The following is a 21327-nucleotide window of genomic DNA, read 5'->3' as shown; positions in this document are numbered from 1 at the left end:
TATGTCCCAAATATAAGTATATCCCAAATAGTGCATGGAATATAAGTATACTAAAAATGTATTTGTTGATTATCTGAAATTCAAATTTAACTGGGCATCCTGTATTTTTTCTGACAATCCTAGGAGCAACTTTAATTCAGAACACTTCTTGGTGGACAAGCAATGGGGAAAAAGTTTGGTGACCATGTTGTGCCTAATCCTAGAAGGTAAAAGTTCTTAAAAGCTTTGGAACAGACCAAAATACCTTTAATCCTCAATTCTCCAATCTGTGAAATGTGAGGTGTGCTCTCTAAAGGTCGTATGGGTCTGCAGTGAGAAATTATTAAAAGTAATGATAGTCCATTTATGATAAGATAAACTGCAACACCCTTGATTTTTTAACTTCCTTAAGTTGCTTGTATATATCTTTAACTAGTGTAATTAATTTATAATACTTATAATGTATAAGTGAATCAAATGAACAAAAACTCTAGGTGCATTCAGTTCCACTCTTAGGTGTCACCATGAACTATCAGGTGTAGCTCAGCAACTAAATAATGAGAAGGCATTTTCTCTTCAGCTTTGATGCATTTTCTCCACCAAATAAATCAATTTAAAACTCATCTTGACACTCCCCCACCCCATCATTTCAATGTGGGGAAAAAAAGAAAAGAGATTCAAACCAGCTAATCCAATTGCTTTCTCGAGATACAGACTCCTTAAGTGTTGCCTCAGACTATGTCTGACCTCTTGAACTCACAGAGGGGAAATTAAGGCAGAAAAACCTAGCAGTTCAAATCATTGTGGCTTCAAGACTTGGTGAGATTTAATCTCTGAGGTTCCCTAAGGCAAATAGGGTTGAGCAAGATAACCAGAGAGTAACATGCCGAAGAATGGTTTATTTTTAAGGATTGAAACTGGCCTCAAACACCAAGCATTTAGGAGGGACAATGCTATCGAAGTTCAAGGTTATCATATTAAGTTATTAAAGCATAATGACATAGACAGGTAACTCATCACGGAGAAGTGAGTTGAGTGCAAAGCAAAAACAACAACAACAAGGAATCTTTCACCTTAGATGATTTTAACCAACCTCAAGGACATCATTGTGGACATACCTTATCTCCTCAGAGTTACTTTCATCACACAGTGGATCGAGAAGTGTTTCTATTTCTTAATATTATTGATTGGCTTGAATAAACCAAAAAGGAATTAGTTCCCCCAAGTAATCCAAATGTTCAACCCAGGAAGCCTTACCACGAAGTTAAAAGCCCCTCAGTATAATCCCCTGAGCATGCCATGGCAGGTCTAAAACCTGGTCTTTCCTGAGAAGGCCTTGGAACCTCATGTGTTAATTTTCACACCTGGAAAATTCCACTAGTAGGGCATTTCAAATAATTAAATGGGTACAAGGATACAAATATGTGAGAAGGATAAAGATTCTCAAAATATTGTACATATTCAAGAATCACTTGGGGGATCCTGTTATAAGTGCAGATTACCAGTCTCCATCCATCACAGAGATTCTGATAAGGTAGGTCTAAATTTTTCTGGATTTCGTTTTGTTTTTTTCACGATGTATATAATATTTATTGATCATGTACTAAGATCAAGGTAACATGCTAAGCACTAGAAGTTCAGAATCATAAATTATACTATTCCCTCTCAAAAGTTTATCATTATTTGAGCATGTTATTTCTCTGAGCAGACCTATAGGGGACAGGTATTAATCATGCTTTACAGAAGAGAAAGTGAGGTTCAAAAAGACCACAGAATATACCCAAAGACACAAAGCTAGTATGTGCAGAAGTCAAGTCCACAAACAGGTAAGTTGGTTCATTCATTCATTCATTCATTCATTATTTCTCTCAACTCTTTTCTAACTACTTTCATCCGAGACCCCCTCCTCTCTGTCACTCTGGGCTACTTATTGTCCTCTGAACCTACTAGACACATACCTGCCCCAGGACCTTTGCTTTTTCCCTTCTCTATGCCTGAAGCATTATTCCCCATTATCTCTTTACTCACTCCTTCCCTTCCTTCATTCTTTGATCAAGTATCACCTTCTCAAAAAGATCCTCCATGACCATATTATTTAAAATTACAACCTTCTTCTCACCAGAACGCCCTGTCCTCCTTCCTTGTCTTCCCTATCTTTCTGAAATGTGATGTTTAATGGATAGAATGAAGACACTCCATCTTACAAATATGTGTAGCTGAGTGATTTACAAGTGTGTCTACATATGTTTCTTGCCTGTCTCTTCCACTAGGACAGTGGTTCTCAAACCTTAGCAGCATCAGCACCACAAGAAGGACTTTTTAAAACACCGATTTCTCATTCCCACTCCCAGAGATTTGACTGAAGTGATGCTAATGGTGCTCATCAGCAGGCCATTTGGAACAGCCTTGCCCTAAGGCACTGGTTCTCATCTGGGATGATTTTGCTCCAGAGGGAACAGTTCACAGTATCTGGAGACATTTTTTATTGTCAAAACTGGGGTAGAGAGCTACTTGGCATCTCATGTGCTAAAGATCCTACACTGCACAGGACAACCTCCACAACAAAGAATTATCCAGCCCAAAATGTCAATAGTGCTGAGGCTAAGAAACTCTGCCCTGGAAGAATGCTTCTCAAACACTTGCATGCACCAACACCTAGAGGGCTTGTTAAAATTTGTATTGTTGGAAGACAGCCTCCAAAGTTTCCAATTTAGTCAGGTAGGCCCAGTGTAGGGCCTAGAAAATTTACATTTCTACTAAGTACCCGAATAAAGGAGATGCTGTTGGTCCAAGGCCTACACTTGGAGAACAATTTAGTAGAACAAATGCTCCATGAAGCAGGGATTTTGGTCTCTTTTACTCACTGCTATTTCCCCAGCAACAAAGTGTGGCATAGTAGAGTTACTCAAGTTTATAATTTTTTAATAATAGACCCACCCTTCCTGCCCCCCACAAGGTGATTCTGATCCTTGTATTACACCTTGTATTACCATTGATCCTTGTATTACACGCTGAGAAACAAGAGTTGTTGTTATTTTGGCAGCAACTTTGAGACCCTTTCTATTTCTGTTGACCCTTCAGCTCATTTACTACCAACCAAAGAAGTCTGATGAGAGTTCATGCATTAGCCCAGATGTGCCCAACTGTCTGCCTGGGGAGATGCTCAGATTACATCTCCACAGTGAGATCCCTTCAAAATAAACTGTCAAATGCAAGTCCCTGCGTTTTCTTTTTATTTATGATGGAACTACATGGTCCTATAACCACCTGTCAAGCAATTCCCATTTTCAAAAAGTAAGACCAGAGAATTCACACACACACACATACACACACACACATGAACACACGTACACTTAGTTCTTAAATCTGTTGCTTGAGTGAGGTCCCTAGCATTTTAACACAATGGGACTTGGTGTGACTTCTTGAATGTACTTGTGCTTCCATAACCACACCTAGGGCAGCTGTTCTATCGAAGATGGTATCTTCAGGTGCTGCCAATGACTTCTCCTTACATCATTTTCTGGGGGAATAGTAAGTTCAGTTCCTTTTATCCGATGCCCAAGGCCAACAATGAAACAGTTGGTCTCCGTAATTCAAATATGTCTGATATCTTAGATTCAATTGCCCTGTTTAAGACAGGCGTTTAATGAAGAACTGGTGAATGAGAAGTTTAATGGCTAAAGTGAAGGCATTCCATCTTACAAAGCTCTTTTTACTCATGTGGAATCATCAGCCAGTGTTGTTGATTTGCATTTACTGACTGGACTTTCTATTGTTTTCAGATGTTAGTATCCTCAGCCGGTGCCTGCAGGCTATCAGTTTCAGAGTTAAGTTTGCTGTCCTGAAAAACCAAAGCTTTTCCTACTGAATTGAGAAAGCTGAAGCATCCATGATAGCTTGGAGACTCCAACACACTGCAGAAAGTGAAAAACTATTTCACTGATTGCCTTCCTCTTACAACAATGAAAATCTACATAGAAATAATCAAAATCTTAAAAAATGAACAGTTCACTCTTTTTTAAAAAAAAACAGCATTATTGTGTTATAATTTACATATTATGGAATTCACCTGTTTAAGTGTACAATGCAATGATTTTTGGTAAATTTACAGAGTTGTGCAGCTGTCACCACTCTCTAATTTTAGACCATTTCCATCATCCCAAAGAGAAAGCTCGAGCCCATTGGCAGTTACCCACTACCAGCCCCAGTCAACTCCTAATCTACTTGCTGTCTCAATAGATTTGCCTTTTATGGGAATTCCATATAAATGGAACCATACAATATGTGGTCTTTCTGTCTGGCTTCTTTCACGTAGCATATTCTTTTTGAGGTTCAGCCATGCTGTAGCATATATCAGTACTTCATTCCTTTGTAGTGCCAAACAGTATGCACCATATAGATATATTACAATTTGTTTATCCAGTCACCAGTTGATGGACACTTGTTTTGTTTTGGCTATTATGAATAATGTTGCTATGAACATTTGTGTAAAAGCCCTTATGTGGACATATTTTCATTTCCCTTGGGTAGATTCCTAGAAGTAGAACTTCTGGGTCACACGGTATGTCTATGTTCAACATTTTAAGAAAATTCCAAACTGTTTTCCAGAGTAGCTGCACCATATTACAATCTCACCAGGAACATATGAGGGTTCCAGTTTCTCCACATCCTCTCCAACATTTGTTATTGCCTATCTGTTTTTATTATAGCCATACATGGTTCACTCTAAATGTTGAAATAAGAGTGATTTCAAATTTGTACCACAAATATAAAAATAAACCTAACATTTCTTGAGGGCCTACTCTGTGTAATGTTCTTTAAATATATTACTGTTGACCCATCATTAACAATGAGATATCCTCCAAAGTTGACAAAAAAAAGAAGGTTCATAAATGTTAGACATTTGCCCATGGAATCCCAGTAAGGAGGTGCCAGAATCTCAATTCAAGGGCAAATGTGAGTGACACAAAACTTAAATATGAGAGTTATTCATGTAGAAGTCAAGACATGTTTGATATATAAGCATGGACTTCATTTTACTAATCATGGCCAAGACACTTTTATCAGTGTGATTAAAAAGAGGTATCAACAAACAATAAATTCAACCCTTTCTAATAACTACAGATTTTCCTTTGAAGAAACTGTCCTGAAGTTCTAGAGAATAATTTCACCTTGAAATGTTCTCTTCAAATGTCAAATGTCATAGTTGTAGTTTTGATCCAGGTTTTAACTAGCAAGATATTTATGACAATCAAAACTCAAATGAAACATACCTCATAGCAATGAAATTGCTGAATGGTTTTTATTCACTGTACTGAATCATTTGCTACTATCTAAAGATGTGAATTCTGACAACTGCTGTTCATGTTTGAGTACTCAAAAAACATTTATTGCCAGTTTCTGAAGTCCTGTCTTGGCTGAAGAGTGCTGATGTTTCATCTGGCTCATGTTCCATTGCTAATAGGCTGTTGGCAGAATGGTGGTGGCCAAAGTCACTGGATGGAAATGCTCTAGATCAAAATTTTTAATTTAACTCTTCTCTGGCCACACCTCTTGATCTACCCACTCTGCTACCACCAATCGTGATTCCATCTGGTCTGTTCATTGTCATTCAAAAGGCCATCCTATGATTAGATCAAGAAGATGTGGTGTATATATACAATGGAATACTACTCAGCCATAAAAAAAGACAAAATCGTCCCATTTGCAACAACATGGATGGGTCTGGAGAGTATTAAGTTAAGTGAAATAAGCCAGAGAGAGAAAGACAAACACAGTATGATTTCACTCACATGTGGAATATAAACCAACACATGGACAGAGAAAATTGTATAGTGGTCACTGGGGGCAAGGGGCTGGGGGGTGGGCACAAGGGGTGAAGGAAGACATGTATATGGTGATTGACAAACAATAACGTACAACCAAAATTTCACAATGTTATAAACTATTAAGACATCAATAAAAAAAATAAAGGTCATCCTACTCTTTCAAAGCCTTGTTCTTCTCTGACTTAGAGATGCTTTGAACACTGACTAGAAATGCTCAACATTTCAGAACAAATACCTTTATTCCCTTTGGATTCATTATTTGACCTGTTTGACCCAGATGGCTTGCTAATGAATACTTGTTTCCCTGTTTTGTTTTACAATATCTGGTGATATAGATCGTTGCTATTCAAAGTACGGTCCACAGACAAGCAGCATCAGCATCCCCTGGGAATTTGTCAGAAATGCAGAATTCCAAGCCTCATCCCTAACTTACAGATCAGAATCTGCATTTTAACAGTCTCCCCAGATGATTCCTATGTGCTAGATGGTTAACTTTAGGTAGCATAAACTCCCAGGTCTAACCCACAGACCCAGAACCTCATATTACCCAGCTGAAAATCTGCCCCTACCAGGAATAACAGCAGGAGACATTTATCGTTCAGAAAGCACTTCCTTCTCTGCATAGATTTCTTCCCTCTGCCTCCGTTTAAACATACTAAAGCCACTCTCTTTTAAACAATAACAAAAATCTCTTGACCTTGTTAGCCCTGTGAGAAAGAGCGCACTATTGTTCACATTTATCTGCTTCCTCTCTCTGTAGGAGTATTAAACAGCACCATCCTGTTCAACCCAGGTTTGCCTATATGACTTGCTTTGGCCAATGAAATGTAAACAAGAGTGATATGTGTCATTTCCAAGCAGAAGCTTTAAGAGTCAGTTGATGCCTTGCTTTCTCTCTCCCCACTATCACAAAACTGGCAATGGTCCAGATGGAGAAGGCTCTGTCAACTTGAGTCCAGAGAGAAGACAACATGAGCAGAACCAAAGGTGACCTATGAAGGGCAAGTAGATTCGCTGTTGAAAGCCACAGTGAGATTTGGGTCCATCTGTTATAGCATACTTTAGCATAAGCTGACTGATATTCCTTGAATCGCTATTGTTTTTTCCCTTTTCAATTAAACAAAAAACAGGAAAAGAACATACCTAGAGAGAGGAATCTTATTGAGAGGTACACTTACATCTGAATTCTCCAGAACATAGGTTGTCTCCTTCTCCTCTGCCAACTCGGCCAGATTTTTTTGAGTTATCATTCTTCTAATTTCCAGATTTCTTCCAGTCTGCATAATAACTTATTTCTTTACAGCAGGGATCAGCAAATTTATTCTATAAATGTCCAGAGAGTAAACATTTTGGGCTTCATAGGCCATATGGTGTCTCTCATAATTACTCAAATCTACTGTGGCAGCGTGAAAGCACGCTTAGAAACTACACAAATGAACTAGTGTGGCTGTGCTCCAATAAAACTTTCCCAGTCCAAGGTTCAAAACCTAGGGGTTATTCATAACTAGTCCCACACTCTAATTCCCTCTAAACTAAGTCAGGCATTAAGAACTCACACACCCACAAAAATTTCACCTGAAGAGGTAATAGATATCTTTCAACCGTATAATTTCAAATATAAAGAAATTGTTACCCAAATAAATTTAAAATCCGTGTCAAAAACAGAAGTCTAGCTAATGTTATGAGTGCTGAGGCATCGAGGGAGAAATGTACTGATGTCTTCAACTTACTTTGAAATGCATCAAAAAAATTAGATCGATTGATGAATGGGTAAAGGGATAGACAGACAGGTATGTGATAAAGCAAGGATAATAAAATGTTAATTGTAGAATACGGATGGTGGATATATGGAAATTCACTGTAAAATTCTTTTAACCTTTCTGTATATTTGAAATTTTTCATAATAAAATGTTGGGGAAGGGGGAGTACGCCAAAGCTAAAGTCTATAAGTCTCGGACATAATCAATTGGTTTGTGAAGTGTAATTCCTCTGGATAAATATTCCATGGAAATTTATCAAGCAGAGTTTGAAAATCTGATTTAAGTAAGGCCTTAAGACATCAGCTCAAATACTTTCATGTTAATTCAATAAATACTTTTTGAGCCCCCACTATGGACACTGGGGCACCCTGGTAAAAGGACAGATGTGGAACTTGCAGTCTAAAGGGAGACGAAAACTAGCCAATCCTTGGTGGCTTTGAAATTCTCTATCACTGTTTGTCTGTACCATCCATTAAGCATTTAATGTTTACCATGTTATATTTGAGCCTCCTTGTTCACGGAGTTGCAAGCTCCTTGAAACACAGAGATCCGTGCACTGGCCTCAGTGCCTTGTACATCATACCCAAGAAAAGCCTGCTGCTATGTTTGTTCATAAAATGAGAACTCTGGATACTGGTATTTGAGAAGGTGTGGCCCAGGTGATGAAGTATCTTCATTTATATAAAAGGCAGACCTCTACCAGCATGGTTCCAGCAGTTGTTCAATGGCTGAAGGTAAATGCCTTCACCTCACTAGGTGAGAGTAGAGTCGATGAATTCTTGTCCTTGCATAGAGTAAGGAGAGCCAGATATCAAGAGGATGGTTATTTAACAATGTACAGTCAGTCTTCACTATTCGTGGAGTCCCTATTTGTGAATTTGCCTACTCACTCAAATTTATTTGTAACCCCCAAATCAATACTTGTGGTACTTCAAGTTCATTTGTGAATGTGTGCAAAGTCATGAAAAATTTGAGTTGCCCTACGCGCACACAAGCTGAGGTCGAACAAGGCAATACTCTGCCTTCTTGTGCCCTCATTCCATAAACAGATGTCCTTTTCATGGTCTTTTTAATGCCATGATTTTCACATTTTTTGTCCTTTTTGCTGCTTTCACTGTTTAAAATGACTCGCAAGCATAGTGCTAATGTGCTGTCTAGTGGTCCCAAATGCAAGAAGGCTCGATGTGCCTTACAGAGAAGATACGTGTGTTAGATAAGCTTCGTTCAGGCTGAGTTATAGTGCTGTTGGCCATGAGTTCAATGTTAATGAATCAACAATATATATTAAATAAGGCATCTTTAAACAGAAACAATCATAAAACAAGGTTATGCATTGATCAATTGATGAAAATGTTTTGACCAGAAGACCAGGAATCTAACCCTGTATTTCCCTTAGGGGCAATTGTTCAGTATTCACTAATTCACAGTTCCAGGTGACTTTATAGACCATAACTACCATGAATAATGAGAATTAACTATACATCAAAACAACTTAATGCACTGTCAGAAACTCCTATGACTGGCAGCTTCTTGAGAGCCACTATTAAGCTCTGCCACAGGCACAGCCACTCTTACCTCGTCCATGAGCAGATAAGGCATGTAGCCAGGAAGACTGCTTAGGGGGGATATAAGCAGAACGAAGTAGATGTCACAAGGCAACAAAGCTCACTGCTACCTGTCCAGAGTGGGGAGTAAGGAGAAATCACATACTCAACATCAAATAAATTATTGCTTGTGCTTTGGGTGGTCATAAGGCATAGACCGGTACACCTAAATACAAACACAATTTATGATGATCTTAAAGGTCACACTGAAACCTGATATTTTTTTAAGTAACTCGCTAGCACACCCTGAAGTAAAAGACAATCAATCATGGAAACAGATGGGATATAGAATGTGCTGCTGTGTTGCAATTAGTAAAGGGGGATATGAATAAAGCAAAACTCATTATGCAGAAAAGCAGAAGCACTACAAACAGCAAAGGACCCTGTGGTTGAACACAGCTGTAAACCAAAAACAACAAATGTACCATTTGTGAGGCAGAGACAAGACCAAAAATGACAGATACACCGTCCCAGGTCATTTGCAGATGCTCAGCCCAAACAAGGAAAAGTATTAAGTAGTACTCAAATATGAACTGAGAAATCAATAACCATGAGAATGCTCTATTCATGGGTCAATAGCAGTCACCTGTCCCTGTGAAGAACAATTTTTAAAAAAGAGTGTTTGGGTTTGATGGATTAAAGACCTACAGCCTGGAAAGGTAGAGATTTATTGATACTATTTTTGAAGGCAAAACCCACAAACTTAAAGCCTGGAAGGGCCCTAAAATTCTCTCTGAATTTGTCAGGGCTCAGGAGTCCATCTGTGGCGTAAACGGCTAGGGGCCACCCTGATCTATCTGCACATAGGCCAGCTCTGTATCCCAAGGGTGACCTCCTGTCTTGCTACTCAAAGTGTGGTCCACAGACCAGCAGCCGGATGTCACCTGGGGGCTTGTTGGAAATGCAGACTCTCCAGCTCCAACCCAGAAGTACTGAATCAGAGTTTGCATTTTAACAAGATTTCCAGGTGACTCATACTTTAAAGCTGGAACAGCAATGGCCTGCAATTAGGGTGACCAACCGTCCAGGGCCTGGTGTAAGTACTGAAAGTTCTGTGTTGTGAGAAAACTTTCAGTCTCATGCAAATCTGGACAGTTGGTCACCCTATTTATCCCAATGCCCCAACCAAAGGAAGTTCTCAACAGGAAGACGTGAGACTCCCAGCCACTTAGGAATCATTGCACTCTGAAACAATTTCCCAGCCTTTATTTTGGAGGCACACTTGGTTTTGTGTGGTCCCCCCATAAGGAAAGCGAAATAAGGGCAGAAAGATTCATATGAAAAGCTAAGACTTTGAAGAACAATCTTCCACCACACCCAATTCTTTTACTCCAGGACATAACAGCCCAAGGAATCCAGTTGGAAACTGAGCAGAAAGAGACCAGGAGACACGCTCCAGGGGCCTAGAGCCATTCCATAGGATTGGTTACACCACAGCAGATCTTTCAAAGCCAGGGTCAGTTGCTCTAGCGCAATGGTTCTCAAACTTGAGCAGCATCAGAATGAGCTGCAGGGCTTATAAACAGTCTGCTGGGTACCCCCCTCCAACTATCTGATTGAGGAGGTCTGGGAGGCTCCCAACATTTTGCATTCCTAACACGTTTCCGGGTGATGCATACGCTAACTTGCTGGGATCACACTTAGTGAACGACTGGTCTAAAAGATCGCAGCTTCTCCATTCCGGGGAGAGGGGTCAGCAAATGGCTGCCTTTATTCCATGCCCTGTTCTCCAAAAAACAAACCAAAACAAAACCCCAACAATGAAGCAATGTAGTATTGTGCTACTCAAAGTGTGGTCCCAGACCAGCATCATCCAAATCACATAGGAGCTTGTTAGAAATGCAGACTCCCAGGCCACACTGCAGAGCTGCCCAGTCCGGATCCATATTTACCAAGAGCCCCTAGTGACCTGCTTGCATAGTAGAGTCTGTGGAGCAGATAGAAGCACCGTTCAGAGGTTGTTAAATCTGCATCCTGCGTATAAAAACAACTGATTAACCTCTCTGAGCCTATCTGTATTCTCTGCCCTTCTCTTGCTTTATTTTTTTTAAATTTTAATCATAGAAGAAGAAAGTTCATCACATCACAGCTACACAGATTCATAGGTCAGAATGGATAAAACAATTTACTATCTATCGCTGACAGTGAAGGAGCATTTGCACCGGCTCAAGGAGCACAAGGTCTGCTCTCTCCAGGGAAGCAGCCACACAGGGGAAGCCACCACAGCTCACTAAACACTTCTGGACACAGCCAGTGATCGCAGCCAGACCTCAGAATGCCCACCCTTTGCAACAGTTCCTGCACCCTCCAAATGAGGGGCAGCATTTACCGGCTGTGGCTCATAGGAAGGTTTGGTTCCTACCCGTTTAACTTCCTAAAAAAGCAGCATATTCCCTTCTGCCAACAGGTTATGCTGCTGTCACGTTTTCTATCTCCACTTCACTTTTGCCAACAACTTAAGGCCATACACCCTGTAATTGCTTCTTTTGATTCCCTGAACTAGATACCAATTCTCCTGGAATTTAAAAAAAAATAGTAATAGCTAATATTTACGAAGCACATGTTATGCTCAGATATTGTCTTAAACACGTAATGTCCGTTATCTTATTTACTCCACACAACCAACCCAGGAGGTAACTACTGCGATTAGTCTCATTTTACAGATTAGGGAATCTGAGACAGAGTGGCCAACTAACTTGTCCGAAGTCACCCAGGAGGCAGGTTCCAGAGCCAGCACACTAAGAAGACATTAAGCCTTCATTTTTGTCTTATCCTTTCTTTCCATAAAAGTCTAGCTTCTTAACAATTGTAATAATGGAAAGAGTGTTGCATGCAGGAGGGATCTTAGTCCACTAGACAGAATATGTCTTTTAAACTGTGTGCATCTCAGCTTCCTCCTGTGGTAGGTAGGTAGGATCATAAAAAGCATTCTGCCTCTCATCGAGGGATTGTGTGTGTCTGTGCCTGCACCGCGTAAACTGTAAAAGCACAGAACGAAAACAATGATCAAAGGGATGATAATCACCAAAAATAATTCATTAATTCTCACAACATCCTTGTGAAATACAGGAAATCGAGTCTGGATTAACGGTTGGCAACCGTGAAAATGCGGCATGCCAAGATTCTATTCCTGTTTTTCAGGTGGGTGGAGGGGAGCTTTCTGCTGCAGAGAATTGACTCTCAAGAGGGGAAGGGACTGTCAAACCTCTCTGAGGAGTTGCAGGAGGAAGAGAAAAAAGGAACAGGGCAGTTCCTACATGTTCAGCAGGGATGATGAATGGATGATCGCCGTATCTGGCACCCAGCTAGGTTGCATTTCCCAGCCTCCTCTGCAGTTAAGCATGGCCAGGTGATGCAGTTTCTGACAATGGAAAGTGAGCAGAAGTCATGCATACCTCCTCCAGTTCCGCTCCATAAATACCTCCCATGCGTAATCCTCTCTCTCGTGCCCCATCTGCAAACTGGATGCCAACACCTAGGGCAACCTAGGAAACCATGCATGGAAGATGGCAGAGTCTGTCATCCTGGGTCCCTGAGTGACTGCATGGAGCAATCCTTCTCACCTACTGTTCCTCCTCAGTCCAGTTATACCATCATTATACTGTTATCTACATATTACATAAAATTTAATTTTATTAAGGCACTGAAATGCGGAGATTTCTCCGTTACTACAGCTGGCATCAGCCAAACTAGTATACTGATCAATGTCCCCTTTACTCAAAAATCTGCTGGACTCTACTTTAAATGTCACTCAGATTGTTGCAAATTCCCATGAACAAAGATTCTATCTAGGTTAGAATGCAAAAAATATCCTTATTTAGGGGGGATTTTACTCTCATATGTGTGTTAATCTGATTGTTTTCTTCCTAACTCCCATGTGGGATCAACCATGCTGGATAAATGAGAGTTTTGATTGTTGGACAGAAGAACAGGAAGAGAGATTTTGAAGCAAGAATGGAGGAGGAGTTTGCTGAAGAGGAAGACATTGGTCATTCTGAGTTCACCAGATTTCTCAGACTAAAGCAGAGTCAGAAAGTGATGTAGGATGGCTCCAAAAAGAAGTCTGCTGACTTGACAGTTTTGCTAGGACTGGCCTGGGGAGCAGGGAGAAAGGAAAGTGTTAGAGTGCTAACTCACTGGGGAGGCAGGTTCCAGATCTCAAGAGTCCTGGGATCTTGGTGTGAACTTCACTGATACATACTCTGGGTATAGGTTGATAAAACTTGATATAAATATATTTATCACAATTTTACAAACTAGGAAAGTGCCATCTTTGATTTACCCAAGATACTGCAGTACAATTCATTTCCCAAACCTTCAAGAGCCTGCAGTTTCCTGTTCTCACAGTGCCTAAGGCAGCAAGCTCTCTCCAGCCATTCCACCTTTCCCTGGGAAATAGCAGATCCCCAGGTTCCCCCTACTGAAACCATACCCTATGCCAGCCTGTGTACCAGCAACTTCGAAATATGAATCCAATAGAGAAATTTTGAGAGATAGGCCAGTTAGTCACAGATGTGGGAAAATATGACCCTGGGGCACTGCCATTGTACCTACTGCTTTGTCCCTAATGAGCAAGAAAGAGTATCACCAAAAGCAAACTGCTCCCAAAGCACTGGGGCACCAGCCTTGCCAGGCAGAGAAAAGAAAGAAGAAAGGAAGCTCCTGTCCTTTGTTCTGGCTGCACACATCTGACAGGCTTTTGGAACCTCAGCAGATCTCCTGGCAAGAACAGCAGTGAGCGAACCCCTCCTTCCCGCTGGGCATGGTAATGCCTCCTGGCAAAGACCTCAAGCACATTCATCTCTCTCCAGGCCCTTCTAGGGCTGCTGTGCGTCTGCAGAACAGATGGGAGAGTCTGCTTGTCTGACTGTTGGCTGTTTTATTTCACTCAATAAACATTTATTGAGGCTCTACTTGTGCCAGGCCCTATGCTGAGGGATGTTCCATTGACGTGTGCGGAAGTGAGCATGCATTGATCTGCCCCAAGGTACAGGTGCTGGGAGAATACTTGAGCATGTGTGTATCCCCCCAAACATCACCAACACAACAGGTGAATGGTGAAAAGGAATGAACAACCAACCGATAGCACAATGAATCAACTTTATCAGGGGAGAAATGTCATGGTTGATTCCAGTGTTTCTCAAACTTTGCTATGCACACAATCACCTGGGGACCCTTGTTGAAATGCAGGTTCCGATTCAGCAAGTCTGGGGTTGGGCCCAAGAGTCTGCATTTCTAACGAGCTGCCAGGTAATGCTGATGCTGCTTATCTGAAGACTATACTTCAGTAGTAAAAGGCTTATCCAATTTTCATGCTGATCTGATATGTTAGTTTGCCATTGTGTAGTCAAACAGGAGGTGTATATTTGATTCAAATCTATGTGTGCCCATGAAGGAGATGAGTATATGGAACTCACTTTATAATGAGCCCATAACATGCCAGGTACGTTGCCAATGCAAAGTCAACAAATTCTCACAGGTAGGTGCTGTTACATCACTTTTACAGGTAAGAAAACTTAAATTCAGAGCAGTGAAGTAACTCGTCTGTGGTCACACAGCTAGTAAGTAGTAAAGGTAAGATTTGAAATAAAGTCTCCTTATCTTATAAAATCCATTTTTACCAACTCCCCTAAGGGTCCCCTCATCCATTTAGACTGACTCTTGTCTGGAAATAGATTGTTTGAAGTGCCACAGATTTAGAAATGGGAGTTGCCTTCAAGTGGCCCTTGAAACTCAGTAAAATCTAAAATGTGATTGTCTCCTCAGCCGCATTGCTCAATTAACCCAGCTTTTTAAAACATGGCTATCATTAAAACCTCTAGGTGGATATTGGGAAAAAAAAACCAACACCACCTAATTAGCTGATTTTCCCCTCCTGGCAATGACCTGACAGCAACAAACAGGTATCAATATCTGGAAGGTGATGGATTTTCGTCATGTCAGAGCAAAACAATAATAATAAAGGCCAAGGACAAAATTCCTTCCACTGTAAGGAGAAACACTGTGAGGACTGTTTACCAGGAGGCCTCTGGCACAGCCCCACGGTCTCCAGAGAACGAACGTATGACGATAGCTATGGCAGCCCAGCCAAGTATTCAAAATATATTGGGTTTCACGCTTAAAGAATTATGTTTCCTGTTTCCTCTAATCAATTTTACTTCACAAAATAAAGAGTGATGTATCACTCTTAAGTTCTCGGAAGAAAGGAGTGTCAGAAACCTTACAAATAAAGTATGTGTTAAAGAAAATGGGTATAGAGCGGGTTCTTAACTGAAGAGAGGATGTACGGCCTACTCTTTGAGCTCATAGGAAATCGTGACCTCGAAAAAGCACCCATGATTTCTCAAGAGAACTATTACTTAACAAAATCTCTGCAATAACAATGAATAATGGCCTGCCAAAGAATATAAATAGAAGAGGATTTAATATATATCCCATAGTCATAAGATTATTGGCCAAGGGTGTCTAGTGCTAATAAGATCACTCCTCGACCCCCAAATCAAATTCCTCACAAAATAATATTCATATTACTAACTCTTTTAAGGAGAAAGGATAATCTGCTATAATTTGCAGCCCAATTGGCATTTATGCTCCTATAAGGGAAATAAAGAACTCAAAATGATAAAATAATTCCATTTTGAAGTAGTTTTTAATATGCTGATCTAACTACAGTTTTGAATTTATAATAGGACAGTTTCCATGTTTTCTATCTAAATACAATGAATCTCTGATAAGAACTAAAAATGAAAATAACCTGAATTATTTCCCATCATTTGCTTGTTTCCATAACTGCAGTCAGGCTTGAGCAGTTCTCAATCTTTTCCCTTCCTACTTCATTCTATTACTCTCAGAAATGTTGCTCAATAGAAAATCGAACCAACAAAAATGGAGAATTCTTAACACATCATTAGGCCTTTGGAGCACAAAAGTAGACTAGATCAATTAAAAACAAGAGTCCAGGAAAATATTTTCTGTCTTCTAAAAGACAGAAACCTAAAACTAAAAAGGGGCCATTTTTCAATAGGTTCTTTCATGTAAAAATTTTATGTATTAGCTCCATGTAATAATATAAAAGACAATGGACATAAAATTCACAAAATGTATGCATTAATAAAGACATTTAAAATAACAATTTCTAAAAATTTTATATTTAATACTTTCTAAACCTATTGCATTTCCGTTATCATTAATAGATACAAAACTCCTATTTATAATTATAAAATGTTTGCCAACAATTTCACTATAATAGTAAACCATTTTATTAGTTGCTTTTTGCTATATTAAAAAAGACTATTAGGATTAGAATTACGTAATTAACTTGCCTTCTGTTGGTCTACTTTTTCTACTCATCTAAAATATGAGATGGACACAGCAGCATTCAATTTTGATGTAAAGGGTTACCACAAATTTGGTTTAACTTTTTTTCCTTGAAATCTAGTTCTAAGCTTGACCTTACTAAAATACTATATGGTATTTTACAGTCATCAAAACTGCAACACACCTTCTGGAATATCCTAAATTAAGTGAGGACTTTCTGATTCACTACGGCAGTTTGAGAAGGTTACAGTAATCCTCTTCGAAGCAGCAATTCTGACCAATTATAAGCACATGGCTATATGCTATGACTGAAGAACAGGGTTTGTGTATACATTTTTATATGCAATCTCTGTTAGTGTTATCACTAGGGTTATGGCAGGTAAATTCCATTTTTCTAATTGTATTTTGAAATCTTATGTAATATTTTTAGCAATATGACTTTAGGTGGAAAAATTGGAAAAACATCCAAGGAATTGTTCAGTTGCGTATACAATAACTAAAGCTCAAGAAAGCACATAGGGAAACATTTGCTTTTGTTTTCGTTGATTGTTTTTGTCTTTTAGAACATCTCCTGGATACTGGTCTCTAGCTAAAAAAATATTGTAAGGATACTTCATTTAGGATCTTCCTGGATTCTCTCCCCACACTACCGTCCCACTGCTCTCCAAAATACTTTGCAGGAAGCTGAATCAGTGTGTGTATCACAGTGTATTATTGTGTTTATCTTTCTAACAAGAACATGACTTCCAAGAGGAAAGGCACTGTGTCATTGTTTGTTTGTTTTGCTTTTATCCCCCACACCTAGTATAGTTGATAAGTTGATAAATATCAATACATATTTATTAGATGATTCAGTAGTGACTGTGCTGAGTGTCATTTTCACATTATTCTTTCCTCCTACTCATGCCAGACCAAAGAAAATGGCCCAGTAGGGGTAGTAGCAAATACTAACCATTAGACTCCAAATCTATAAAAAGTATTTATATGCACTGCCTCAAGCAATCCTTTCAAGCCCACTGTGAGTTAGAAAACTTGGTTTTCTGTTTCATACAAAAGAAATCTAAAACTCAGAGAACTTGCGTGTATTTCCCACTTTCATATGGCTTGGCTGGAATGTTGTAAAAGCAGTACTTGCATCCAGGTCCTTAGGTGCCAAATCCAAACATGTTGCTATAAAACCACAGCAACATCCATGCTGGGGATGTCTGGGAAAGAGCAAACCCTCATGAACCTCAACCAAGGCAACAATGTGCCAAGAAGAGATGAAGCATCAACCCAGGATTCGGATTCTAACTGTACCATTCCTTTACATCCTCACCGCTTCATTTAATAAGAGACAGATAAACATCGCTCCTCTCCAGGAAGTTACCAGGCAGTTTTAAATCCATGAGAATTGATGGTAGTTGATAAAATGCTGGGTGCACCAATCTAGAATCATGTAATAAGAAGCCGAGTGCTTCAAATGCGTCAATCCATTTAATCTTCACAACCACCTCTGAGTTAGGTGCTAATGATCCCATTTTGCAGATGAGGAAACTGAGTCTCAGTAGTGAAATAACCTTTCCAAGGTATCACATATCTGGTGAGTGGTACAGTCCTAATCCAAAGTCCTATTAGTTGGACTCAGAGTTGTGCTCCCAACTATTATACCATCCTATGGCCCCTGCTCCAACCCAGTTGGACACATTTATAAAAACCTTATGAACCTTCAACACAGTTTGTAGAATAAACTTTCTAGGCCTCTTCATGCACTATGAAACACTGCAAAAAGAAATTCTTCTTTTAAATCAGTTTTTAAAAGATATTCTCCCTATCTCTAAAGACAAATGTAATTTTCTGCAGATTGGGATCCATGCTTGAATTATCCAAACTGTTCCTTCACATTCTTTCAAATTCAGTGGATAACTCATCACACTCTTTCCTGATCCCTTTTGCTTATGTAAACCTGAGGAGTATAAACCAAGAAAAAGTGGTATTCTAAACACTCGTGCAAGGTTAAACACTCGGGAAACAGCATTATAGCATTAATTAACTTCCTTTTTTTTTTTTTTTTATTATAGGGTAACAAAAGTAGAGCATTAAGTCACAGCATCACATCTGGAAGCTGAAGTCAAAAACTTCCTAGTCTTACTGTGTTGGAGTACTTTAATGTCCTTGTCAATGCCAGTTCCCAAATTGAGTATTTTCTATCATACTGAACACTTTTTTACTCAAACATGCACTTTACTTAGTATGAGTAAAACCATAAATTGCTAACTGGCAGCCCACAGCCAAATTTATTCCCCAAATATATTATGTTTCGGTGCTTCCGTTATTTTTAATTTTGATTTAGTTAGCATTTAAAAAAAACTTGGAGATTTCACACAGATTTCCAGATTCACACAAAAGTCCAGATTTCTAAACCCACATTTCAAGTCTGACATTTGTCATTACCAAGCTGAAATGGTTCCAGAGCAAGGCAAGTACCTGGAGCTAACTTAGGGCTGCCCTCTTGCACATTCTTAATCTACATGGCTATTGCCCTACATCCTGGCTGCCTCCCTTTTTGGCTCCTGACTCCCAAAGGCATTTGAATGTTCTACCCCAGGACATGAAAATTTCCCTCTTTATTTAAGCTTGTTTTTTGGAGGCCATGTCTCACAAAATTAAATAATTGAGTTTTGTTTTGTTTTGTTTAATCCTGTGTCTTTAATCTGCACTGGCTCTGTTATGGGATGTACTAAAAGAACACCACTTTCTACTTCACCAAAAGTTTTTAGGTTTTCAATCCATCTAGTTGTCATGTCACCTGGTCTGTCTCAGTTGACAAGCATAGCATATTCCCAAAGGTAGATCTCATCGGCCCTGTGGTAGTCAAAATTCTGGCCCCCATATCGTTGACTCTCTGATGTCACTCCTGTGAATATGATACCATACTTGGGAAAAGGGACTTTGCAGATGTAATTAAGATTACGAATCAGTTGATCTTAGAACAGGGAGATTATCCTGGGTTATCCGGGTGGATCCATCTAATTACATGAGCCTTTATCAGGCAGACGACTTTCTCTGGCTGGAGGAAGAAGAGATGTGGGAAAAGAAGTCAGAGCGATCTGAAGCATGAGAAGGACTGAAGCCACTGTTGCTGGTTTTCAAGATCAAAGGGTCCATGAGCCAAGAAATGTCCCTAGAAGTTGAGAATGATCTCCAGCCAGCAAGGGAATGGAGACCTTAGTCCTACAACCACGTACAACTGAATTCTGTGAACAACACGAATGAGCCTGGAGGCAAATTCTTTCCCGGAACTTCCAGCTAAAAGCTCAAGCTGGCAATGATTTTTGGCCTGTGAGACCTAAGCAGAATATCCAGCAAAGCCTGCCTGGACTTCCCACCTACAGAAACTGTGAGATAATAAATTTGTGACGTTTTCAGCCACTAAGTTTGTGTTAATTTGTTAAGGCAGTGATGCAAAACTCATAGAGACCTCACGGTCACTAGCGACCCCAGTGGGTAGTGTCAGACAGGCTCTGAATGCTTCATCCACAGCAATCATTATTTCATTGTTGGTGTGACTTTGTTGTTAATCATTTGTGTTTCTAAGCCAATCATATTGATTTGGAGCCTCTATTCATTTTCTATCACCGCCATGGCAAATTAACACCAACCAGGAAATAAAGGGGCCAAAATTGGTATTGAGAAAATTAAGTCAGTAATATGTAAATCACATGGAAACTGAACCTCTTCTATTTAAATTTTTCAGAATTATCTCTTTTAACTATAATGTTGAAGATATCGATGTATGAGGCAAGAAAAAGCTCTCTAAGTTTGATTTCTTTATTAAATTATTTATCAACAGAATACTACAATTGCCATTGTATCAGTGAAGCATTTGGTACAGTTTTAAAATTAAATACAGAGCACATACACAGAAGACATCAATATAGGACCTTCTTTTGGCGAACTTTGTTTTTCAAATAATATTTTAAAAGTAAGCCTTATTTTACTAGTAGAAAAATCTTAAGGAAGACAACACATTCATTCAGCGCTAGACTGTTTAAACTGTACTCATCTCTCAGATCAGTACCATTTCAGGACAGGAGAGAGGAGACAGACGACCACATTACTCAGCATTTAAAACCAGGAAGGTATGGGATCTGCAATTAAACCTATCTTCCCCCCAACTCTTTGCTGAAGTTTTTTATAGGATGTACTGTTACCTGAAATTATAGTTTTGTCTACTTTATTATAATATATGTCTCCTAATAGAATGTCAGGCACAAGGGGCCAGTGACTTTGCCTTCTTGTTCACTGATGAACATCCAGCCTTTAGACTGATGCCTGGTACATAGTACATCCTCAATAAATACTTATTAAATGACTGAATAAACAAATGATGAAAACTCTAGGTCAGCATCCAGCAGTTCTGATACACTACTTTTATCGTATTCAGCCACAATAGAAATTGTTCCTATGCCTTTCATTTCTCCAGTGTCTCTATTAAAACAGAAAATATCTCCTTATTTATTTATTTTTTTTTTTGTGAGGAAGATTGGCCCTGAGCTAACATCCACTGCCAATCTTGCTCTTTTTGCAGGAGGAAGATTGCCCCTGAGCTAACGTCTGTGCCAATCTTCCTCTATATTTTTTTTTTTAATTTTATTTATTTATTTTTCCCCCAAAGCCCCAGTAGATAGTTGTATGTCATAGCTGCACAGTTCCTCTATTTTCGTATATGGGACACCACCACAGCATGGCTTGACGAGCAGTGTGTAGGTCCTTGCCCGTGATCTGAACCCACGAACTCTGGGCCACTGAGGTGGAGCGCACGAACTTAATCACTATGCCACCAGGCCAGCCCCCAAA

At 39.5% G+C, this 21327-nt stretch overlaps 1 protein-coding gene across 5 annotated transcripts in view; it reads right to left on the bottom strand.

Annotated features, from left to right (window-relative positions):
• RARB (retinoic acid receptor beta) overlaps window positions 1-21327 on the bottom strand; it is an 824831-nt gene that overhangs the window by 675275 nt on the left and 128229 nt on the right. The window lies entirely within an intron of this gene.

The sequence above is a fragment of the Diceros bicornis genome, chromosome 2 (genome assembly GCF_020826845.1).
Source record: "Diceros bicornis minor isolate mBicDic1 chromosome 2, mDicBic1.mat.cur, whole genome shotgun sequence".
NCBI lineage: Eukaryota > Metazoa > Chordata > Mammalia > Perissodactyla > Rhinocerotidae > Diceros > Diceros bicornis.
Note: the sequence above shows the minus strand (reverse complement) of the source record. Positions and strands in the feature narration are given on the sequence as shown.